The sequence below is a fragment of the Lepidochelys olivacea genome (assembly GCF_965140295.1).
Source record: "Lepidochelys olivacea isolate rLepOli2 genome assembly, chromosome: 1".
Classification (NCBI taxonomy): domain Eukaryota; kingdom Metazoa; phylum Chordata; order Testudines; family Cheloniidae; genus Lepidochelys; species Lepidochelys olivacea.
The window spans coordinates 111,518,857-111,541,512 of NC_140411.1; the positions used below are offsets into that span (position 1 = coordinate 111,518,857).

A 22,656-nucleotide genomic window follows, 5' to 3' on the forward strand; every position below is an offset into this window, starting at 1 on the left:
ACACAGTGAGGAAAATAGGCAACAGGCTAATCCCACAGCAATTTTCCAGCCTGAGCCAGGGGAGATTGAGCAGCCAGAGGAGCAGCAGCCTTCAGTGAGGGCCACCACACCATGGCAAGCCGCTTGTATAGAGGAATTGGTGAGGACAGCCTCCTTCAATGATTTTGACCTCCTTGTAGACAGACCCACTGAAGACTTGTCTGCAGAAATCGTATGTGGGAGGAAGAGAACACACCGACTGCTCACAGAGTTCCTGCGTGGACACATAACAACAACAACAACCACAGGAGAAAAGCCAGAAGAAGGAACATCAGTCGCTGCTATGACCCAGGAGAAGTTTCCAGGATCCAGAAGCTCTACTGGTCAAACAGCCCAAAGGCTAAGAGAGAGATCCTCGACAGGCCCTCATCCTACTGCGCAATCCCATCCAAGAGACTATTCTTGTACTTCAAAGGTGTGTTTGACCATGTAGCTCAGAACAACACACAGCGTCCAGAATGCCTTCATCCTCTACCCCGTGTTGATTGTGCAGGGAACCTGGAACAAGACTTTCCATCACGGGAAGTAGAGACCAGACTTACAAAGACCAAAAACACAGCCCCAGGAAAAGATGGCATTCACTACAGCTTCCTGAAAAAACGAGACCCCAGCTGCTTGTTATTAACTGCACTTTTCAACAAATGCAAACAGTTCTGCTATACTCCCCACTCCTGGAAGAAGTCTATGACAGTGCTCATCTACAAGAAAGGCAAGCGAGATGACCCCAGCAACTGGAGACCCATCTCTCTCTATTCTACCATGTACAAACTGTATGCCAGCTGCCTTGTGGCTAGGATCACAGACTGGTCGATGAATGGAGGAGCCATCAGCTCCACCCAGAAAGGCTTCATGTCGTGCAAAGGCTGCTATGAACACAACTTCGTCCTTCAAACTGTCATCCACGCAGCTAGGAGGGCATGGAGGCAATGTGCCATAGCAAGGCTTGACTTGGCTAATGCTTTTGGATCAATGCCCCACCAGCACATTGTTGCCATGCTGCGAGAGTTTGGGATGCCTCAAAACTTTCTCCAACTGCTCCAGGAACTTTATGAAGGCTGCACCACCACCATCCACTCCATGGAAGGAAAGACACCTGAAATTCCTATCCATAGCAGCATGAAGCAGGACTGCCCCCTGAGCCCCATTATTTTCAACTTAGCCATGGAGCCGCTCATTCGAGCGATCTCCAGCAGTCTAGGCAGTTTTGATCTATACGGCAACAGAGCGAATATCCTGGCCTACGCAGACGATCTGGTCCTGATCGCAGACAACCCCAAGAGTCTCCAACAAATGCTCAACTTCACCAGCCAGGCTGCCAACTGGATGGTACTCCACTTCAACACCAGGAAGCGCATCCCTGCATATCGATGGCAGTGGAAGGGACTCAGTCCAGGTGACGTCTTTTCAAATCCAGGTTGAACTGATGATCTTCCTCGAGGACAAGCAGGCATACTAACACCTCAGCACGCCCCCGGGTTTCTGCATCCAACAAACACCTGAGGATACCATCGCGGCAATCCTACCTGATGTGGCCAGGATCGATTCCTCCCTACTGGCACCATGGCAAAAGATCAGTACCTTGAACACCTTCCTGATCCCCCCATCTCACTCATCCTTAGGGGAGCTGCCATGGCGAAGGTACCTCTGAACAAGGCAGACAGCACCATCAGGCAGTTAGTAAAGAAGTGAATGTTTCTTCCTCAGAAAACCAGCAATGAACTGGTGTACATCTTGCACAGGCAGGGCGGTGCCAACATCCTTTGTATGGATGATCTGTGTGACTTTGCCATGATCACTCACGCCTTCTGCCTTCTGACATGCTCGGATGCCATGATGAGGAACATTGCAGAAAGTGCCATGTGGGATGTCATCAAGAAGTGAATCACTAGGACCCTCTCCAAGCAAGATGCCACCACCTACCTGAGCGGTTCGCTGGAAGGTGAATTTGGAAGAGACGGGAGACTTTGCTTTGATCTGGACTCGTGCCTGCAATGTTTCGCGATGACTGGAGAAGTGTATCGGCTGCTGCTGGACGTGGTGTGAGGAACGCCAGGAGCTGGTAGTCCTGATGCTACAGGTGAAGAACATGGACCACATAATCCTCCCTCCAAAAGCTAGAACCATGCTGGAGAGGACCCTGAAGGATACTATCCGCTGCCAGTATGTGGAAAACCTGAAGCAGAAGCTGAACCAGGGCAAGGCGTTCCAGATGATGTGCAAGTGGGACCCCAGCAGCCACTTCCTCCCCAGGGGCAGCTTCACCCAATTTGCTGACTCGTGGTTCATCCACAGGGCCTGGCTCAACTGCATTCCACTGAATGGAGCCATTGGAATCAGGACAAGCAATGTAGCAAGTGTGGCTATGCCAACGAGATGCTACCCTATGTCCTGTGCAGCTGCAAGCCCCGTTCCAGAGCCTGGCAGCTGTGACACAACACCATCCAAGATCGCCTGGTCAGAGCCATCCTGCCACCCATGGGGAAGGTTGCCATGAACTCCACCATCCCCCGAACCAACAGCCAACTGTGACCAGACATGGTTATCACCAACGAGGACCAGAAGAAGATCATCATGCCATTGGAGAACAGGACCCCAGCCTTCCACAATGCCCAACCTCGAAAAGTAGAGAAATATGCCCCTCTTGCCAACACCTGGAGAGCAAAGGGTTACCAGGTCCAGACACACGCGCTGATCGTGAGAGCCTTGGGCACATGGGACCCCAGTAACAAGCAAGTGCTGAGAGAATGCGGACTCAGTCAACTCTACGCTTGGCTGATGCAGCAACTCATGGTGTCAGATGCCATCAGCTTGGATGCTAATATCTAAACTGTATTCTTAAATTTATTCACCTAAATGTTATTGCTGATTATGTACTCTATGTATCATATGATTTTTAAAAACAAACTCTCTATTTGTGGATAATCTAAGCACTATACCCAGATGTACAGACACTCTTTTCTCGAAACCTATAAATTACACATTTTTTTTCTTTTAACATTAGCTTTAATAAAAAAATTAAATATTTTCTTATCAGTTTAATTACTGAGGCAGACACTACACCTTCTAGAAGACTCAACTTGCTATCCTGAATAAGACTACTGCTTTGAAGATGGATTCTGCTGCTCTTGCCTCAAAAGAAGATCTGCATGCTACTTTGGAGACTCCAGGACAGACCGAGAAGACAATCACCCCCTTGGTGACCCCACAGAAATCTTCAACTGCCACTCGGACCACTGCTGCTCCACGGAACGCCCATCAGGCAACAGCCTCTAAGAAGACCCTCCGTTCTTCCAGGACTTTGCAGATGAGTAGCCTCAATGGGAAAACCAGCTCTTCTGGGACATCATCGCCAGGACAAACATTGTCTCCCCAGCTCTTCAGGCAAAGGATGATACAAGGAGAACTTCTTTCACCTCCTCTACTGCCCGGGATCCTGATGCTGATTGTTGTCCTGCTGTACAAGAAGGTACCTCAGCCTGCGGGACCAGCTTCTCCTCAGAAACCGCCCAGTGGGACCTCAACACCTCACTAAATGCTTGCCTCACAAGATGAAGTTCTGAGATTCCAAATATCTTTGAATCAGTGATCAATCAAGGTTAGGCTTGATGTTGTTCAGAATGGTGGCTATGTAATGGGGGACACTGTAATCACTGTTACAAAAGAAACTCTGCTGGGAAGAAAAACTCACATGAGACATCAATATCCATTTATAACAAAATACCTCTGGTGTGCATTCAGATAATACACTTAACACAGCTAACTTATGAACTTAATCACTTTGCCACTCTTGCGATACCAAATACAGACATTAAATAGGATTATGCAACAGCTGTCTGTTCATGCTAATCAAAACATGGAAAACAGCCAGTATCAAATTATTCCTTGTAGACCATTCATGGCTGCTTTAGATTTTTCCAACAGTTAAACATGCAGCATGGTGGTTTGTCCACACTTGCTGAGGCTTTATGGTGATCCTTCTAACATGCAGGCTTCTGGAGAGGATACCGTCTTTTTTTGCTGTTGCAGAAAAATCAACCACTAAAATGTTCTTATAAATGAATATTTTAATGAAAAGTCTGAACAACAGATTTTGGAAGTTTGTTTATCTGGGCACATTTATTACCTCAGGCCTGATTCCCAGAAGTGCTGAGCACCAGCAGCTTTCGTTGACTTCAGCCGGAGTTTGAATGTTCAGCACTTCTGGAAATCAGTCCCTTAATGGAAACAAAGACTTTGGGCCAGATTCTTCCTTTGGATGTACTTGTATGGGTTCCATTAATTTTACCCTTTTACAGGGCCCAATCCAGACTGAATTTGCCTCTGCAGCACAGAGCCCATGGAAATTATGGTGCTATCTCCTCAACACCTGTGAACAAACACACAAAAAGGGGAAAGACGTGTCAGCTATACTGAAGGTTAACGCTCCATAATTCCCAGCTCATCATCCCCACACATACAATAAATTTGTGGGATTCATAGAGTGTCATGGCTGTTTCATCAAACGCATGTCTTAAGGTCTGAGGGGACATTTACATGCAGGCCAAACCTTCCATAAGCCCCCTTTCACTCATGACAGCACAGCTCCTTTCAGAGGGGCTGTCCTCAGCCATCTTCCCCTCCACAAAGCCATGAAATAAGGGTTCAGTAGTGGTGAGGGGACAGTTGGGGCTTTTGGACACCAAGGAAGTGTCAGAAGGCAGTTTGGATTTTCTGGCACCCAGGAAATGGTTAAACATTTTGCTTCTTATCTGTATATCTGCATTCCCTCCTCCTTACAGTGTTGCCAAGATTTTGTACAGTCTCATGTGACATTTCTTACCAGTGAGAACAGTCAGCTGATTTCCCCTTCAGGATGACAACAAACTGTGCGAAGGGTGTGGCAGGAGGAAGGAATATGCCTATCTCTCATGCCTTGCAGAGGCCAGGGGTTGGAGGGGCAGGTTGTAAATGGAGGGAGCTGAGGTGACTTGGAACTCTGGAGAAGCTAGTAGGTACCAGAGCCAGTTTATGGCAAAGGGAAACCAAGGCTTTTTTTTTTTTTTTTGGAGGATGGTAGAAGAGCCTCCTCCATCCTAGCCCCTCCTTCCCATTACTAGACCTGTCCCATCCTAGTAGTCCAGTGGTACCCCAGACTGTCCCAGTCCTCTTTGTTCTTCTTCCTCCTCAGCTTCTGATGCCTCCAGCCTTCCCTGGCTTCTCTCTGCTCCTGTTTGGCCCTTGCCACTGTTCCTTTCCCTCTGTGTTTGATTCAGGCTTTTCCTGATCCTCCTTCCCACAGCAGGCAGTTCCATGTTGCCAGGGTGCCATCAGGAGGAGCAGTGAAAACACAGGCAGGACACCCTGTTCTTAGTGCAGACACACAGCACTGACAGTAACTGCAGTAAACAACTAACAGAGGGAACACATGAGGAGATAGGCAAATGTGTGACTGGCATGCCTAATGCATGACACTTGGCAGGTCTATTTTTATAGGCAGGGTCAAAGGTGACTTGAAATTTTGGGATGTATTTGCACTCAGTTCCCAATGTAACTACCTTTGATAGCACCATCTGCCCCACTGCATTGCTACTCCAATATCCATCTTAGCATTCAGCAAGGTGAATAAGCATAGTTAATTGGTGAGTCTGCTAAAAGGATCAGCAGAAAAATAGTTTTGAAAAATGCCATTTAAATTGTCACTATTAGACATTAGAGTCAACACCTCATTGAGATGAGTGCGGCAATTTACCTCTGTTGAAGCTTGTTGCATCAGGTTCTTGCTCTGCAGATAACACTGCATTGGTTTACAGTCCATTCACTTTTGGAAGATTATTTTAAGCTATGATAAGGACTAAAACTTTGTTGCATAAAATGTTAGATTCTGCCACACAATTCTGTGGTGAGGTAGATTCACTTGGAAATCTTGCAGACATAGAATCATAGAGCTCTGTTTTTTGGCTGGTTTGTAAAAGGAAGCTAGGATTTTTTTCAAACTTTATTAAGTGTGTTTTTTTAAAAAAAAATATTGTTCTAACACAACAAATTAGGTTTGAAAAAACATACTAGATTTTTAGTAGAGAGCCTTAAAATCAATAAGTAAAAAGCCTTAATAGCTTCTTCAACCCTTGTTTTCATGCTGGCATGAAATGGGCTCATTAAAAGTACACATCAGTTTGCTCTCTATGAATAGCAAAGTGAACATCAACACAACTGGGGAATTTGCAAAACTGTTCCGTTGAATGCAATATAAAACAAGAGGGTTAGGAAGATGCTACATTAACATGTGGGAGATATGATGAGGAAAATGCAGATTTCTTTGTAAGAACGAGGAGGATATTTGAATTTGTAATTATGCTTTGAAAAAAAATGTAACATTGCAGTTTTCAAAAACCTAAAGGCTCTTAATTTGGTAATATAGTTCATGCACTCCAAATTTCAATATAATTGAAGCATACTGAATATTTGGTTTCACACTTTAGGTTTGTCTGTTTTTCTGACAAACAAATTTAACTGCACAGTTGTTATGAGAAACTTAATCACTTTTTCCCCCTCCCCAGCATGTCACAGAGTTCCACAGTGGCTCTTTGTGTTGGAATGTGTAAGTGACAACAAGTGTGGGCTCAAGGCATGACAGGGCTAGCGAGTCAATGGAAGAATTCCAGGGAAATTCACAGAGTACAAATATAGAGGTCCCCAGCTCTTGTGCAGAAGGGAGTAAGGGGCATGATCTGGCTTTTCATTACACTGGTTCAAATCTCAAATAATCCCACAAACTTCAATGGAGTTACTCCAGATTAACATTGCTAAGACTGAAAACAGAATTTGAATCATATTATTTGGGAGAGGGGAGAGAGTAGTGTTCTGATCATTTAAAATTGTTGCACTGCTATCATTTCAACAAGAAATGCTTTACCCAATTCAATTCACATAAAATTGGAGCAGCGTTTTGATCGATTAGGAGATCTAACTGTTTACAGAGATTTGGTTTTTGCATGCTGTCTTGGTTAGGAAGAAATCTAGTAATATTATGTATAAAAACATTTTTGAAGCAAATATTACATTAATTGGGAGCTGTCAGTGATCACATTTTTCAGGACACAATTATGCTGGTGAATTGTACTACTCAGAGGGACATTCATATCAGTTCAGCTAGTTCCGCTCAAAGGAAACAATGGAGCCTGTAGACATGGTAGGCTACCATTCTAATCGGCAAGCTTCCCGCTACAAATATTCCCTCCTTTAAATATCTCTTGCCATCCAAGCCCTACATGATGCATATAATTTAAGCATTCTTATTAATGAATTTCAAATGAAGAGCAATGTTTACAAGGAAATTTCAAGTAAAGTATGGGCTTTATCCTGTGACATGCTGAGCAAGCACCTCCACAGAAGTCAGAGAGAGTCAAAGGCCTGATCCATGATCCAAAGCCCATTGAAGTCAACATGGAGGCTTTAATGCTGACTGCAGAAGGCTATGGATCCAGTCTGGAGAGTACCCAGCACTTCTCAGGTAGCATTCAGCCACTTGCAGGATTGGGCGCTATCTGAACACACTTAGGGTGTAGTCCTGCAGTCCTTTCCCAGGCAGAACTCCCATTGGATTGTCTAAGAGTTTTGTCTGAGTAAAGACTATATAGGGCAGGGCCCTAAATTACTGAAAATAAAATATATATTGTTATATGTTGCTACTATATGTTTTGTACAGTTTGTATATGAAAAAGAAAGTATGATTAAAAGTCGATGAGAGACTGTTTATAAATTTTGATTGCTTCATAATTTTAACTTTGAGCAACATTTTTATCATAATTATAGGCTTTCTTAAAGCATTTATGCAGATTGTTTTACTCAAAAGGGGTTTATTCCATTTTTGTATAAACTACACTCTTTTATCTCTTCATAAAATCAGTGTGGGAATTTCCAGCACCCAGTGCTCAACTAGACAGGCACAACACAAATAACCGAGGAACTTTCCTTAAATGCAAGAGGTATTCTGTCCCTTCTTCCTCACTTTCCCAGTCAAAGATTAGTATTAGTCCTAGTAATGATAATAATATTTAGCATGCGTATAATCTTGTTGCTCTCGGTGCAGTTTAGACCCATTAATTAGCTAATTCTTGTACACCCCTAAGTGGTATCACACCCATTTTACAGGTGGTTCAACTAAGGCTCAGAGAGATTAAGGCTGAGATTTTTCAAAGCCATCTATAGGGATTTAGATGTACAACTTCTGTTAATTTCAATGGGAATTTTGTGTCTAAATCTCTTAGGCAGAGTTGAAAATCTCAGCATAAGTGACTTGCCCAAGGGCACCAGGACATTTCCTGATCACTTTACTCATTCAAGTAATTCCACTGACTTCAGTGACTGTTTGTGTGATGTGAATAGTATTTAGCCTACTGGCAGAATAGGTAGCTGAGCTGAGAGCAGAACACAGGAGTCCTATAAAATTAGTAATCCTTTTTGGAAGAGCAGCAACAGGATAGTAAGAGTCTTGTAGCAACTGCATCACCATGCTACACAATCCCAGAGTCTTAGTGTGATTACGTGTAGGTTGCTTCTCTAGTACTAAAACACTCATCACTATGAGTGTAACAGGATAAAATATAAACACTCAATTTAGATATAAATAGGCCTCAAGAACACTTGGTGGGGACAGTGTCATCACACCACTAAGAAATATAAATAAATGAAACATACTTTGATAAATATATAAACCATTTTACATTTTTGTTTCTTGTATTTAATAGTCAAAATTAGACCTTTCAAAGTTCTTTTTTTAAACTTTGAAATAAATTGATAATTGTAAAGCTATAGTTTATTCAAACTAAGTGATGTAAGACTATGATGATGAACAGTCTATACATTATATACTCCTCCTCCATCTCTTTGAATGGTAATCACAGGGCTTGATGCTAAACCATTCAAAATGTTCTGTTCACAATGGCTGAACCTTTAGTGAATTCTTCAGACAATTGAACCAGGTTCAGCCATAAGGCCCTGATTCACTGCTGGGTTTCTTCAGTCCTGCACAAGTGTCAAACCATTTTAAACTATGGACTTACACCAACATAAGACTGGAATATAATTTTACAATTATATGTCTATACAGTTGTAAAGTGATAGTACCCAATCCTGCAGGCCTTATTCAAGAAAATGTCTAATTATACCTAATACAAATAATATGATAAAATAATTAATGTATGGTATAGCATATCCGCTGCTATTAAATTAAATGTGATGGTCGTCACTTTTTACTGACTCCGTTGGTTTTAGAACAATCAGGTTTTCTCCTCATTTTTCTTTTCAATGACATGTTATAGCCTCATTCTGATCTCTCTTACACTGGTGTAAATCAGGAATAATTCCTTTGAAGTCAGTGGAATTAAGCTGATACACCAGAGTCAGACTCTATATTTCTATTTCCTTCCTACAGACTGACACAGGCTTCCTCCCCTACATTGTAAAAACCCAGTCTCCTTTATTTCAATTCCCAATGTTATTGTACAGTCATTCACTACATCTATTGCTTATAAAAGTGCCATAATACTTCCAGCTGAAAAACATGCAAATATTAATGCTTGAACTACAGGAATAAATATAAATTGAGTGCTCTGTTTTTCTGGTGACATTGCAGTTACAGAGGGTGCAGATGTATATTTTCAAGCAATTTTTAGGATACTCAGACAGTCACTGGGTTTCATTTCTAGACTTCATAAAATTGCAACAGTTTATTAAAAACTACATAACTAGGGTCAATTCCACTTGGAAATCTGGGGATTAGAACTACTTAATGGCAGTGTACTGGAAGACATAGAATCATGCTTATATGGAAATGTGATAATATACTTACTTCTGAATAGCAAGAAAATAGTATCAATAGCCATAATAGTTAAAGGATAAAATTATTTCTTTTGGGATGACAATAGCAGTCGCTATCTATCAAAGACTATTTGTATTAAATATGAATATTTTCCCAGAAGAGCTGATCACTTCCTTGCCTGAAAATAATGATCACAGAGGTATATTTTTATAGTGGCACTGCATTTTGTACACCTTCATTGGATATTAGGCGTATATTATTTTTCTGCATGAGAAAACTAAATAGAGAATTTCAGGGCACACATTCTAGTTCCATGGAATAACTTCAGGTCCAATCTGTGTATTTTAACAAGTTGCTGAACAAGCTGTAGCTATAACTGACTTTTAAAGTTGGTTTCTCATGTGTATAAACTTTAATGTAAACATGCAAAAATAAAGCAAAAGTATTCATTTAATATTTTGCCAAATACAAAGTTTTTATTTTTATTTATAATGGAATGGAAGTAGTAATTCTGCACTCTAGAAGTCACTGGGAGTTTTGCTATTGACTCCAGTGGCTCAGGATCAGCCCCGAGAGGGCTTTGAGTAGCCTAGTATATTAATATTATAGACTCATAGATGTTCATTAGCTCTTACACATTTTCCAAAGTCTACATTTTATGATTAGAAATGGAAAATGAATTGCAGGGCAACTTTCAGGTGAATCTCAATTGAATTGGGTCTGATTCATTGACGGAGGAGTCCATACTCTGATTATGAACAATTGTTCTGAAAGAGCTGTGAGTCCATATTTGCAGTGCAAAGTCAGAATTTTAAAATAATGTCCTAAATGTAATATACTTATTAAGGAGGGAAAGCTTTTCCTTTCCCCTGAGCTTTAAAAAAGTCTGAAGGATAAAGTATTTTCCCTTCACCAAGTTTTGTGAGTAGTCTAAATCTTATAATCTAATGCTCCTGGCACAAATTACACTTCTAAAAATGAAGAATTGATAGGTTATACCAGGAGGAAAGCATTGTACTCAAAACACATTGTTTTTGAGTGAGCAAAGCCAAATACGGCATAAAGTTAACAGTAACTATATATTATCAATAATAATTTAATATAAACTACTCTGTGAAGTCAGTGTAAAATATGATCATGTAAATGTGCCAATTAAGTGCACAAGGCTATGTATAAAATGATCGGAGTGTGTGTTTAATTTATGGTTAATGATTAACATGAATAATCCTAAATATACCTGTTTCATTTAGTCCACTCATTATGTTGCTTTGTTCAGGAACTCCAAATGATAAAGTGGGCACAAAGAAAGTGATACTAGCAACATAACATGCTTTGTAGGATGAATGATCATTTTTCCCCTTGCTGCATTCTGACCACCTCATGCAATGAACATAAATATTTATGACCTTTTTTAACGTTCAAAGGAAATTTGACAGGGGGTGTCTAAAGCAAAAAAAAAAAAAGCACATATTGGGAAGGAGACAGACCTTGAAATGACATGTTTTTTTAAAATAAAAAAAAACAGCTCGTCATTTGAATATTAGCTGCAGTTAAAATAACTGTAAACATTATTTGCCTCATCAAATGCCAGTGTGTCCTTTAATGTAGTGGCCAAGAATTATCCCGATGATTTCTTGATGCTGCAGCACAGTTCCCTTAAACGCTCCTGGTGACCTCTGCACTCTGCACGGCCCAGCCTCGCTCATTACTGTATCTGTTTTATGTTCCCTTCCCCGCCCCTCACCCATAACTCGAGTTCTGCCCAGAGGAACTTAACAGGCCCCCAAAACTTCAGCTTTATAAATCCCTTTCTCTCTCCTTCCTAATACTTTACAGTGGAACAGTGAAACCGTACTAAAGAAATGAAGCTTTCTGTTTTTCAATATATACGGCACTCAGCCCCTTGAAAAGCGCCATCGTATCTCTCTTTAATTTATACTTTGCCAAGTAGCGTTCTCATAGTCCGCTGTTAGAGAGATGTAGCTATACTTTGGCGGTCAGATTTCTCGTCTAAATAAAAAGCCTACACGGGAGGTTGTCAGTGCCTCCATGCTGTATAGAGTTTACACACTGGCATCGCTTTTTAAAAACCGATATGTGGGTTAAAACTCAATTTCACAACCCACATTTATGTGAGATGTAGGTTTGACATCTGTTTGCCGGAGTGTTTTGCACTTAGCCTAACACCCACTATTAAGTGACAAAATTGTGGCAGGCTGTCAAAGCCAGCTGACTGACAGCTGCTCTACTTTACAAAAACCATTCAAATATTTGCAGGGTTTGAAGCTTTCCGGAATGTCCTACCCATTCTTTCGGTTATTTAACGTGTAAAAGATAAGTCGAAGTTTTAACTCTGCCTTCCAAAATGTTTCCATTTTCCATATAGAAAGGAAACGCGTCCGCTGCTGGAAAAGATCCAGTCCCAAACGTAGTGCATGTGCATTTTGTTGTGTCCCCGAGTTTCTCGTGTCTGCACCAGACCGATAAAACTGTCGTTTATCAGCGTTTCTTAGCACTGCACGTAGTTAGAGTCGGTGTGTTCGGGAAGTGAGAGCAAAGGTCCACTTAGAAGCAACAGGGGAAAGGGGTTAAAATCAATAGAATTTCAGAAAATAGACCCCCCACCCCAGGTTCTGTTTTATTGCAGCGGGGATTATTTATACATATACGTGTGGGCGCGGGGTTTTTAAAGATCCATTTCTCTGTGGAGAAAGACACGGACCCTTCAGAAAACATGCACGGTATACCGTTGCTTTTCTACCATTCAGAATTAAAAGGGGGGGGGGGTCCTGGGATGATTTGCCTTGGCTAATTCAAGCGCAGCTAACAAATAATTTACAAATGGCAGCGTTTGTCTATGGATTGATACCGACTGGATAAAGAGCAGTTTAGTGTTCTGTGTCTTGGCTCTCAGAGACATGCCCAATGATACATATAGAGCACTGATTTCTAGGGAAATCATATTTGCCTTTCCATTTCCAAAACAGACAAAACAAATAAAAAGTATTCGCTATTTAAAATAGAAAGCGACTCTTGTTAAAAAATCTCTGATGAATGCAGGGGACAAAAAGGCATATTAGCTATAGATAATCTTAGAGTCTCTGGGTATGACGTGCTGCAGAATAGGTTAACCTCAGATGCTTTCTGTAATCTTTACAAGACAAACAGGTAATGCTCTAATCTCACTGCAAAACAAGTTGCCGCTTAAAGTTAGGCTCCTTCTTTGTTATGAGGACTACATCCATTCCAGAACGTATGGACGGAAATGGAAAGCATCCATATATAATAATGTTAGCGACCAGCTGCCTCCAGTGCCCATGCAGGCTGCCCTGGCCTCTCTGATCCCCCTGCAGAGTAGGAGCAGCCACAGCCTCCTTCATAGGCTCAGGTGCTGGCCAAAAATCCCCATTGCCCCCCCACCCGCATCCCTACACATACACATATACACCCTCGCCCACCCAGCCACCTAGAGCAGAAAAGAAACGGATTGCTCTTCGCTTTACCTGAAAATCTTTAGCTGCTTTGTGTCCATTTTAATAACCTCTATCGACTGTCTTTCCTAGAGCAGTTGTCATGTTGATAGGAAAGGGACTGGAGAGGAGTATTACAAAAAGTACAGAAAGAAAACTAGCAGCTCTATGTAGAAAAAAGAAGAGATTAACATGAGTATCACAGATTGCAAAAGGTGCAAACCTTCAGTAAAATCCCTCGGGAAGAGAAGGGGAAACTGACAAGGAGCAAAAAGCTTTATCCTCAAGAAACTAAAGGGAGGAAAAGAGCGAGGAATAAGCAGCTCATCCTCCCGATTATATAACCCCAAGGAAGCCATGGAAGGCTCAGTGAGAAATCCAAGTTTATTGGCAACAAAGGAGTGGAAAGGAGGGTCTGGCAGTGTACGAAGTGTTAATTCGGAGCTGTGGGGCTATTTAAAGACTCCGGGGAAGAAAAGAGGGAAATCTAAGAAGTGATCAAAGACTGGAATAATCGAGGGAGTGGGGGGTGAAGGATCCAAATAGAGGTAACTGTGCAGCACAGGTGCCTAGAGCAGCTGAGGTTACCGAAAGGATGCTCTTTGCATACACGAAATATTCCCAGGGAAAGGGGAAGGCTGAGGGAGAGATAAGGGAAAGTGGGCCAGCACGCGAGGGAGGGAGAAAGACAAGGTTAGAGCGGAAAGTGCATCTGAGCCAGAGAGAGAACAGGGAAGGGAAGGGAAAGGAAAGGAAAGGAAGGGCTGGGCTCCACCTCCCTGTTCCAAGCAGCGTCCCAGCTGCTCTCAAACCAACTGCTCAATTCTATTCACTGTCGAGACGGAACAAAAAAGTGGCTATTTATTAGAGTACTTGTTTGGTATTGTTCAGGGCCACACAAAAGGCGTTTCATTATGTGGAGGGGGGGGGAGCGGAGAGAGACAAGCCCCTCTTTTTCCAGAGGGAAACAATAACTTGAAATTGTCTTTAAAGTCTTTTCTATCAATAATAAATTTCATTTCCTTCTCTCTCCCTCTCTCTCTCCCCCGGGCAGTGTGTGGCTGGGTGTGAGTGCGGAGCGTGCCGGTGTAGCCGGGCACCGCTGCCTGAGACACAGAGACACCTCTCTCCGGCTTAGGCTGGGCTAGGGGCGAGGAGGGGAGGCATTTCCCTAGCTCTCTGGAGGTGTCACTAGCCAGCGCTGTAGCGAGCTCTCCAGATGGGTGTGTCTGGGCAGCGAGGCTTGAGGAAGGTGTCAAGGTCAGATTGCCCAGGGGGAAAGCCTGGCCCTGAGCCGCTGTTGGCAGGAGGCTCGAGCTGGAAGAGGAACTGTAAGTGTGCCTGGGACTTTGGAGGGGGGTCTCCACCCGGGCGGGCGCCGGTGGGGCGGGCGGAGGGGAGGTTTCCGCGCTGAGTTTCCGGAGGGGAGGGCGGCTCCCAGCTTGCTTTTGGCACTTAGAGCAGGGGGAAGGGAGGTTGCCCTCGCTGGTTTCTCAGCTGTGACACTGAGCGGGCTTTTTGCAATGGTTTTTTTTTTTTTTTTTTTTGGGCTGCTGCGCCCCCCCCCCCCAGTTCCCCAGAAGGGAGCGGAGGGTGGGCAGGTCTCTGGCGGCGAGGGGCAGCTGCTGCTGCTCTCCTGGCTCAGCGGAGGAGGCGGCGGCTGCGGGCTCCCCTGGCCTGCGCGCTGGGGAAGGAGCTAATGCGGCGGTTTTGCAATTAGATTAAAAAAAAAAAAACCGTGTCAAATGACCGCGGGTGCCATTGAGTGAAAGGTGTCTGGGGGCAAAGAATCAATTGAACGTTGACTGACCGGCGGTCCTGACCGTATGCATCCTGCCAACAAAAAGATCAATAGGAAAGGCAGCCCTCCGCTATCAGGAGTGCCGCCCTGCCCCCGGCAAGGCGCGTTCATACGGGCTGCGAGCATCTCTCGGGCAGCCTGGATGAGCAGCACCTGCCCCCTAGCCGCCCCGCGAACTTCGGGCAGCTAATACTTTGAGCTGATCTAATCACATTTGGGTCGGAGCCTTGTGTAACGGTGACACGGAAATCTGTGACTTCCTGCGTGCGAGATCGCATTCTCCTTAAGTTTCATTATGTGAAAGGACGAGAGCCTTCAATCAATAACTAAGGACCGCTAAAGAAACTCTTAATTATTGGGGGTAATCTTGCATGGTCTTGAGAGCAGAGGGTAGCCTCTGGCTCTGAGCTGTTGTAGGTATTATGTGAGGCCTCCCCGTATGGTTGCCATAAACTGTCACGAACTTTAAAAGGTGAAATGGATTTTTTGTTTTGTTTTGGTCGATCAACAGGCAATGGAGCAGCTATCGATTGGGGAGGGGACAGGGTTTGGCTGAATCTCCTTTCAGAAACAGGTGTTTAAACATGATAGCAACTCCAGTCAATTAACCCATTAAAAACCCGTTTTATCGCATTGATTCCCGCAGGCTGCTGCAGCGGGTTTCGGTTTGAAAGCCTTTGTTAAGGTGTGTGTGTCAGTGTGTGGGAGAGAGATTGGGGGAAGCTGGGAAGCGTCTGGCTATTTACAGTATCCACGAGAAAAGGGACATGGAAAAACCTTCTTGTCATTAAGCAAAGTCGTTGTAAAGTAAACCGCGACCCACGCCAAACCTGCTAAATAGTCGCTCATTGCTGACCACAAAATATAGCTAGTAGCTAGTTAGTAGCTAGTTAGCTTAGGCGAGAGTAGCTATTTTACCTGCAACATTCCGTTCGAGATAAACTTCATGGGTCAGGCCGGCTGTCAAAGGAAAACTCTGAGCCTGTACCACAGCGTGCTTAAAAAGTTGGCCCGAAACTTTAAAAATGTGAAGGTGCTCTCCCAGCTAGTGCACGCTTGGGGACTAAGAGGATATCCAGGAAAGGGCGAGACAACCCAGCGGTCTGCGGGTAGTTTAGTTGCTCTGCGTTGTAAATGTTGGAGCATCCACATTGACCTGAGCGCGTATATATTGACTTGGGCGTGGCAGTGAGGTGCAGTTGGGAGCCAAATTGGGGGGCTTGTCTTCTGTATAAGGTCAATGGTGCCTTGGTAGCCGTGAGCCCCTGACGTGTGATGACACTTACAGCACATGCAGATGGTATGAAATGAAACCCTGGGACAAGAGTTCAAAATAACTGCACAAATCCCTCTTGGGAGAAGGACCCTTTAGGGGCGGGGGGAGACAGCCCCATCAGAGCGAAGGGTTAACCATTAGCCTGCAATCTCTGTAAGTCTCGGAGTTGGCTCCCCATGTGCCTGGAAGAGGGGGAGAGGGGAAGGAATACATCCCCGGCCCCAGGACTATCCTGCCCAAGTGTTGGGGGGTGTAGGGCAGACGAAGAGTGACAGATATTGGGCGGCTGTATCCAAAGCGAAGGATACACACGACCCTGCATACAACTACGTTGTGAAAATACCCTCCTGTAAACCAGAACAGCGGGATTTGGTTTCGTGAAATACGATCCGGACCAAACAAACTTTAAACGATAGGATTCAAAAGAAAGGGAAGGTTTCTGCATTCAATTCCTCAGCTTAGCGATACATGCAGAGTATTGTCCATCAAAAAGGATTAGTAGCTAGATTAATACGTCCAGATAATCAATTTAAATATAAATAACCCTTTTCATCTGAAGTTCCTTTACAAATAGGTTTAGGAACTCAGAGCTGATTGGAGGATAGTTACCTCTACATGGCACCGAGGAAAAAGAGAAGAGCTGCTAGTATTATATTTTGAAGCGAATACACCTGTCTTTTACCTGCACAGGTTCATAGAACTGAGAGTGTTCTAAATTAGCGGAATCAGCGTGGTGTTGTATACATCTCGCCTTTTGCATCAACTTTGTTGGTTTCAGTTAAAGAACCAATGTAGAAAGTTGCAAGCGCTTTCATTTTCTACCCTGGACTGTTTGTCAATAGAGCAGTCCCCCACCACTCTTTTTCCAGCCTTTCCAATGATCATGTTATAAAATATTTATTTGTATAGACATGTGTATGTTCCAATGATCGTGTGATAAAATATTTATTTGTATAGGCGTGTAGCTATCCAGCATTACAGTGTGCATAAGGTACACCTCATTAACAATGTGCAGGTGTAATGTGAAGTATCAGGTAAATGATCTTGTAAAATGAGGATTTTTTTTCAAATCACTCGCACCCAAAAAGGCAAATAAATACAGCGAGAGGGTCTCCTAGCTGCAGCCATGTAGTCATAATATCTCCGCTTGCTGCAAAGGAAATAGGGTTATTCTCTTTGCTTGGTGGAGTTTGATGCCTTTAGATGACTACGCTAATGGCTTTAGATGGAGCAAAAGGATCATTTATTTCCTCTGGGTGTTTTTAACTTCCAGAATAGCATTTTGAGATTATTTAGATGTTTCTACTTTTCCCCTTGTTTGCTGTTTTCCGAAGTAAGCACTGGATGCGACTGAAAAGGCTTGAAATTGTGTCAAAGTGATGTTTTAATCTCATTGAAAAGTGTATTAAAGGACAAGATGTAATTTATGTGAGATGCTTCGATGAAAAGAGAGATTGGAGTGGATGATCCTTTCACTCTCCTGTGAACCTCATGTCATGTTTATATTGAAGCCTGTGTAGCTAATCTAATTTGCAATAACTGGGATGGTCCGCCAGAAAAAGCTTCTGTGATTTCTCTTCTTTCTTTCGTTATTTACTTATTTCATATAAATTCGTTCTGACTTGTCTACCTCTTTGACTGAGTGAGGCCTTTTCTATTTTTGGCTAACGAGTGAGGCTGTCAAATAGAAATATTTTAGTTACAACGCTATCATTCCAGTTTTTCTAGGCGACGCGCCATGAATTCGTGAGATATTGTCTTACTGTTGTTTACAAGTAATACTCTACTGTAGCTTGTAGCGCTTTCCAGTATCTTCATGCTCCATAGAACAAAAGCCCAATTTTAAAGCCAAATGTTCTCAGTATGCCCGTTTCTTGCGCACTTTACCTGTTCTTCTTTGTCTCGATTTAAAAGTTAAACTTCACAAAAACATCACCCCCAAAAGATTTTCCATATACTAGGAGGTCAATTATTCGGCACATTTTTTGTCGAAAGTATCTTTTGATTAACGTGTCTTGTGAAAAGCAATGGTCTAGTATCCCTTAAAACTGACCAAATAAGACAACATAAACCTCACGTTTCATAATACATTTGGTATTTTGCATCCTGATTAGCACATTACACGTGTGTACTTTAACAGTAAAAAAAAAAAACAGAACAGACTTGAAAATTACAACTTTTATGTAGGGCAAAAAAGGTGTATTCAGGTTGTTAATTACAGGGGTTTGTGTCACTGGAATCTTATCAATGACCCGTTTAATATTAGTGTAATTACTGATAAAATAAGACAAGGGTCACAATACAGCATATTTCTCTATCAAAACAATATTGTGCTGGAAGTTTGGTTAATACATAATATAAACAAGCATTTTATAAAAGACTCCTGCTGACAAAACATGATGAAAGGACGGGTCCTGCCTTTTTTGCGAACCCCAAACTCGTGTTGGACTAAGGATCAGGCCCTGTTCAAATAGGTACTAATATCGATATATCCTGTAATGAAAAAAAAAGGGGGCAGAGAATTCTCCCATTAGTCTCAGGCTAACAATCCCAGCTTCATTTAAGTGTGTCTTGCAGTTTCTCCCTGATTGTTAGCTCTTGAATCTGCCAGTTCATCCACAAGACAGGGCTCCGATGAAACTTCAGTGTGACTGTAGACTGCAGTGTAGATCAAACATACAGAAGATCGATACTATTTCATTGAGGCGCAACCAAAATATAAAGCACTTACTGAAAGTCAGTATCAGATAGAAATGAAGGAGTGACAACAAAATTTCCAAACTCTTCCTGTCGCACGGAAGAGTAATTTATCAATACTGGCTTGATCTGGAAAAAGTTGAGCAAAATTCCCTTTGAAAATGGCTCTTCCGGACCTCATTTAAACATCTGGTTTCGCGATAATTATGGTTTACAAAACCATAATTACCGATGTATTTAGGAAGTGATCGAATTGTTTATTAACAACCATTTATTCTTTTTTTAAGACATCAGACTAATGTATTGAATGCACTTTTATATTTAGTTTAGTATCTCTACCTAGACAACTGTTATAAACGTCCCAGTAGTGCAATCCGTTCCATTTAGGTAGCTTCAGAGCTACATTTATTTCCCAAGCAGTTGGGGTTGTTGTTTATACTAAAGGAATCTGCTTGGTTTTAATAATATTTCATCAACATTTACGTTAATAGTCACACGTTAATATCCCTCTGTTTTTCCTTTCTATGTGTATGTCCCATTCTTTTGTCCCTTACAGATTCCTGTGTGTTGTCATTAAGTTTTGGTGACTTTGGCTCATCAGTGCGCTGACATTGGAAAAAGGACAGTGGTCCATGTTTAAGAAGCTCTGTTTTCGTTGATTTTGAGGGGAAACACATCGAACCCAACTTTAGAGACAGGACAAATCATTCCTGTTTCCTAGGAATAGTTTGTATGACTAACAGTAAAACACCTAAAGATCTGAGAAGAAGCTGCCGTTCGGGTCTCATTGGGGTTTTATTTCATCCCTAATATTGACAAGAAAGAATTAAAACGGCAACTAAAGGATTTGGAGAAGGATCATGACTGCTTATTTTGGGGGGTACATGGTGCGTGGTTAGAGTAACCTTTGCCTTTTGGAGCTTTCCCTTGATGGCACAGCTCTCCTTGGGAAAGGGGAAAGACATTTCTTGTCGGGGGTTTAGCCTTTTCCCTTTTCTTTCATTCATAAACCTGGTGGCTGTAGACACAGCTTGAATATTGACGTCTCTTCCCCCAACTGCTCCTCCGTTAACCCAATTACAGAATTCATCAAGAACTGTGTTGAATTATCTCTTTCCATACAGTATCAGCATTAGCCTAATTAAAAGCTATAATGTCTGATATAATGATTAAATCGTTAGCTCTGCTGTAGGGAAGCAATATTTTGTTTTCCCTTCAATTAGAAGCTGATTGAGGTTTTCAGAGCAGGTCAGCTGTGAAATTTGAATTATATGTGCGAGTACTGTTCACAGGGTGAGCCCCTACTCGAAAGCTCCAGAGATTCTCCAAACGCTTTCACCCGGCGAGCAAGGAAGCGACAACAGAAAACACACAGAGAGATGATATATTTGCTTTAGGATTGCGGAGTTACGATCTCCAGATTAACTGTTTGTATTGGAAAGGGAAAGGACTTTATTTATTTACCCTTGTCTCAGTCGCTATCCAACCCAACTTGCTATTAGTTTGAGTCCAAAGCATGATCACGTTTTTGCAAAGTTACCGAGCCACTCGAGATTTGTTCTTTTGCTCCGGTTGCTTGTCTCTGGTCCAGATGATGCTCCGAGCTGGATTTCACAAGCAGAGTCGGTTTTGATTCTGCATTGGCCGGGAGCCTGTTCAATATGGGCATGGGCGACCGGGAAGGGATGCTGCTTAAAGCCAAGGCTGTGGGGGGACATCGGCACGGGGATTGTCACGGGACTGCAATCAGACGGGGAAGAGGCTGAACCCTGGGGTGTGGGGAGAGCAGGGCTAGAGGTGAGCTGGAGGGGGCTGAAGCAGCCGGCTCCGGGCACTGCTCTGGGCAGGGAAGCTGAGCCAGGCAGCGAGGCGGTGTTTCCGAGTTACTTTGCAGCCAGCAGACGGCGATCGCAGCCTGCGCAGGGGATCTCCTCCGGAGCCCATCGCTGGCTCGCTGCAGCCCGGAGCTGGGTCCTCTGCCGCAGGCGTTGCTTTCTCCTCCTCCTCACAGGGGCCCAGCCGCTCGCGACCTCTGGCAGCAGCCACAGCGCCGGCTTCTGGCCCGCTGGGGGAGGCGCAGGCGGGCTGCAGAGCAGGCAAGGCGGGATCCCCCAGCTGGGCTCCCTTCCCGCCGCAGGCGCGCTCACGCAGGGGGGAGACGCCCCCCGGGGAGGTGCGGCTCGCAGCCAAGCGGAGCCGGGGCTGGGGGGAGGGAATCACTTGTGGCTCCGGACGCAGCGCAAGCGGGCCAAGCCTGCGCTTCCTCCACCCCCGGGCTGCCGGATGCGGGACCTTTAACCCTTTCTACCCCGCTGCCGGCGTGGGGGGGGGGGGGGCGGACGCCTCCGCTGGCCCGGCTTTCCCCGACATTTAGGTTTTCTCGTAGGATCCTGGCCCCGGAGGAGCGGAGGCATCAGCCCTGCATTTATTTCTTAAAAATACCGTCCCCGCCCCCACCCAGGCTGTCCCCAGCCCCCGCTCTCCTCTCCAGCCCCCGCCGAACTTCGGGCTGCTTTGAACTGCACTTCTCGCTGCACAGAGCGAGTTTGGGGGAATCTCTTCCCCGCAGCCAGTCCGTGTGGGGGCCCCCAGCCCCCGCCCCCGGCGGGGCGATGCCGGCAAGACAGTGTCTGTCCCGCTATCGCACAGCCTCGCGGAGTCCACTCGCTTTTAGCTTCACTTCTGCAAAGTTCTCAAAGGCCTGGAGGCCTCATTGCTCGAGGCTCGAGCCTGGATCTGCTCTGCGCTCTGCAGCCCACAACACACTGGGAAGTAGGGCCAAAGGAAAGAGCAGGAACTTAGATGCCTGCTCACTAGCCTGGGCGGCTCCTTATCCCAAGTCGGTGCTGTACAAGAACGTCACAATCTCCTGTCAGGATACACAAGAACGAAGTGCAAATGTAGACAAGGAGCTCAACTCACACACACACACACTAAGTGAACCCACCAGTGAAGCTCTGAGGGTGAGGGCAAAGATTCGCATTCACAGCTAGCTGTTCTGTCTGTCCCGGGGGGGACGGGGGCATGGGGGTGCGCTATTCCCCTGGCGATCCTCAAAGGGGTGGCCCAATGTGACATGGCCTCATCCAAACAGCATCACTGCTAGGCAGAGCTCCTCGCCCTTGCCTGTCTGAGTTTGGTTGGTTGGTGGGTATTTTCTTTGCGCCAGTTTTGTTGTTGTGGAAGGAGGGGAGTCGATGGGTTTTATTGCTTGGGGGGAGGGGTGTTTGTTTACTGGAAGAGGGGGTGGCATTGCTTCCAGAGAAAGTAGAAAGATTGTGGATGAGCTAGTGTACGGCTTTTCTTCTCCCCTTGCCAGACCCAGAGTCTTGGCGCTGGATGCCCTGTTGCTGCCTGATTGGCACACGCAGCAGCTGTCAATCAACTGTCACTTGGCAACAAGTTACACCTGCAGTTTGAGTCTAAAGCTCATAAATGCAGGCACCCAGAGTGCCTGCAACTGGGCCATAGTAACATAATCCATAAAAGGTTTATTGCGGAAGCTTTGAACACTTGCAATAGCGCAGTATAATTCAAGGCTAAACATCTACCGTCAGTTTAAATGCCCGGGGAA

The 22,656-nt window shown here is 44.2% G+C and overlaps 1 long non-coding RNA gene across 1 annotated transcript in view; it reads left to right on the forward strand.

Moving 5' to 3' along the window:
- Positions 1-14,362: 14,362 nt before the first annotated feature.
- Positions 14,363-22,656, forward strand: part of LOC311526603 — a 30,980-nt gene continuing 22,686 nt past the window's right edge. Inside the window, exon 1 of the long non-coding RNA XR_014713065.1 lies at positions 14,363-14,639. This is a non-coding gene — a long non-coding RNA (uncharacterized lncRNA). The remainder of the gene's footprint in view (positions 14,640-22,656) is intronic.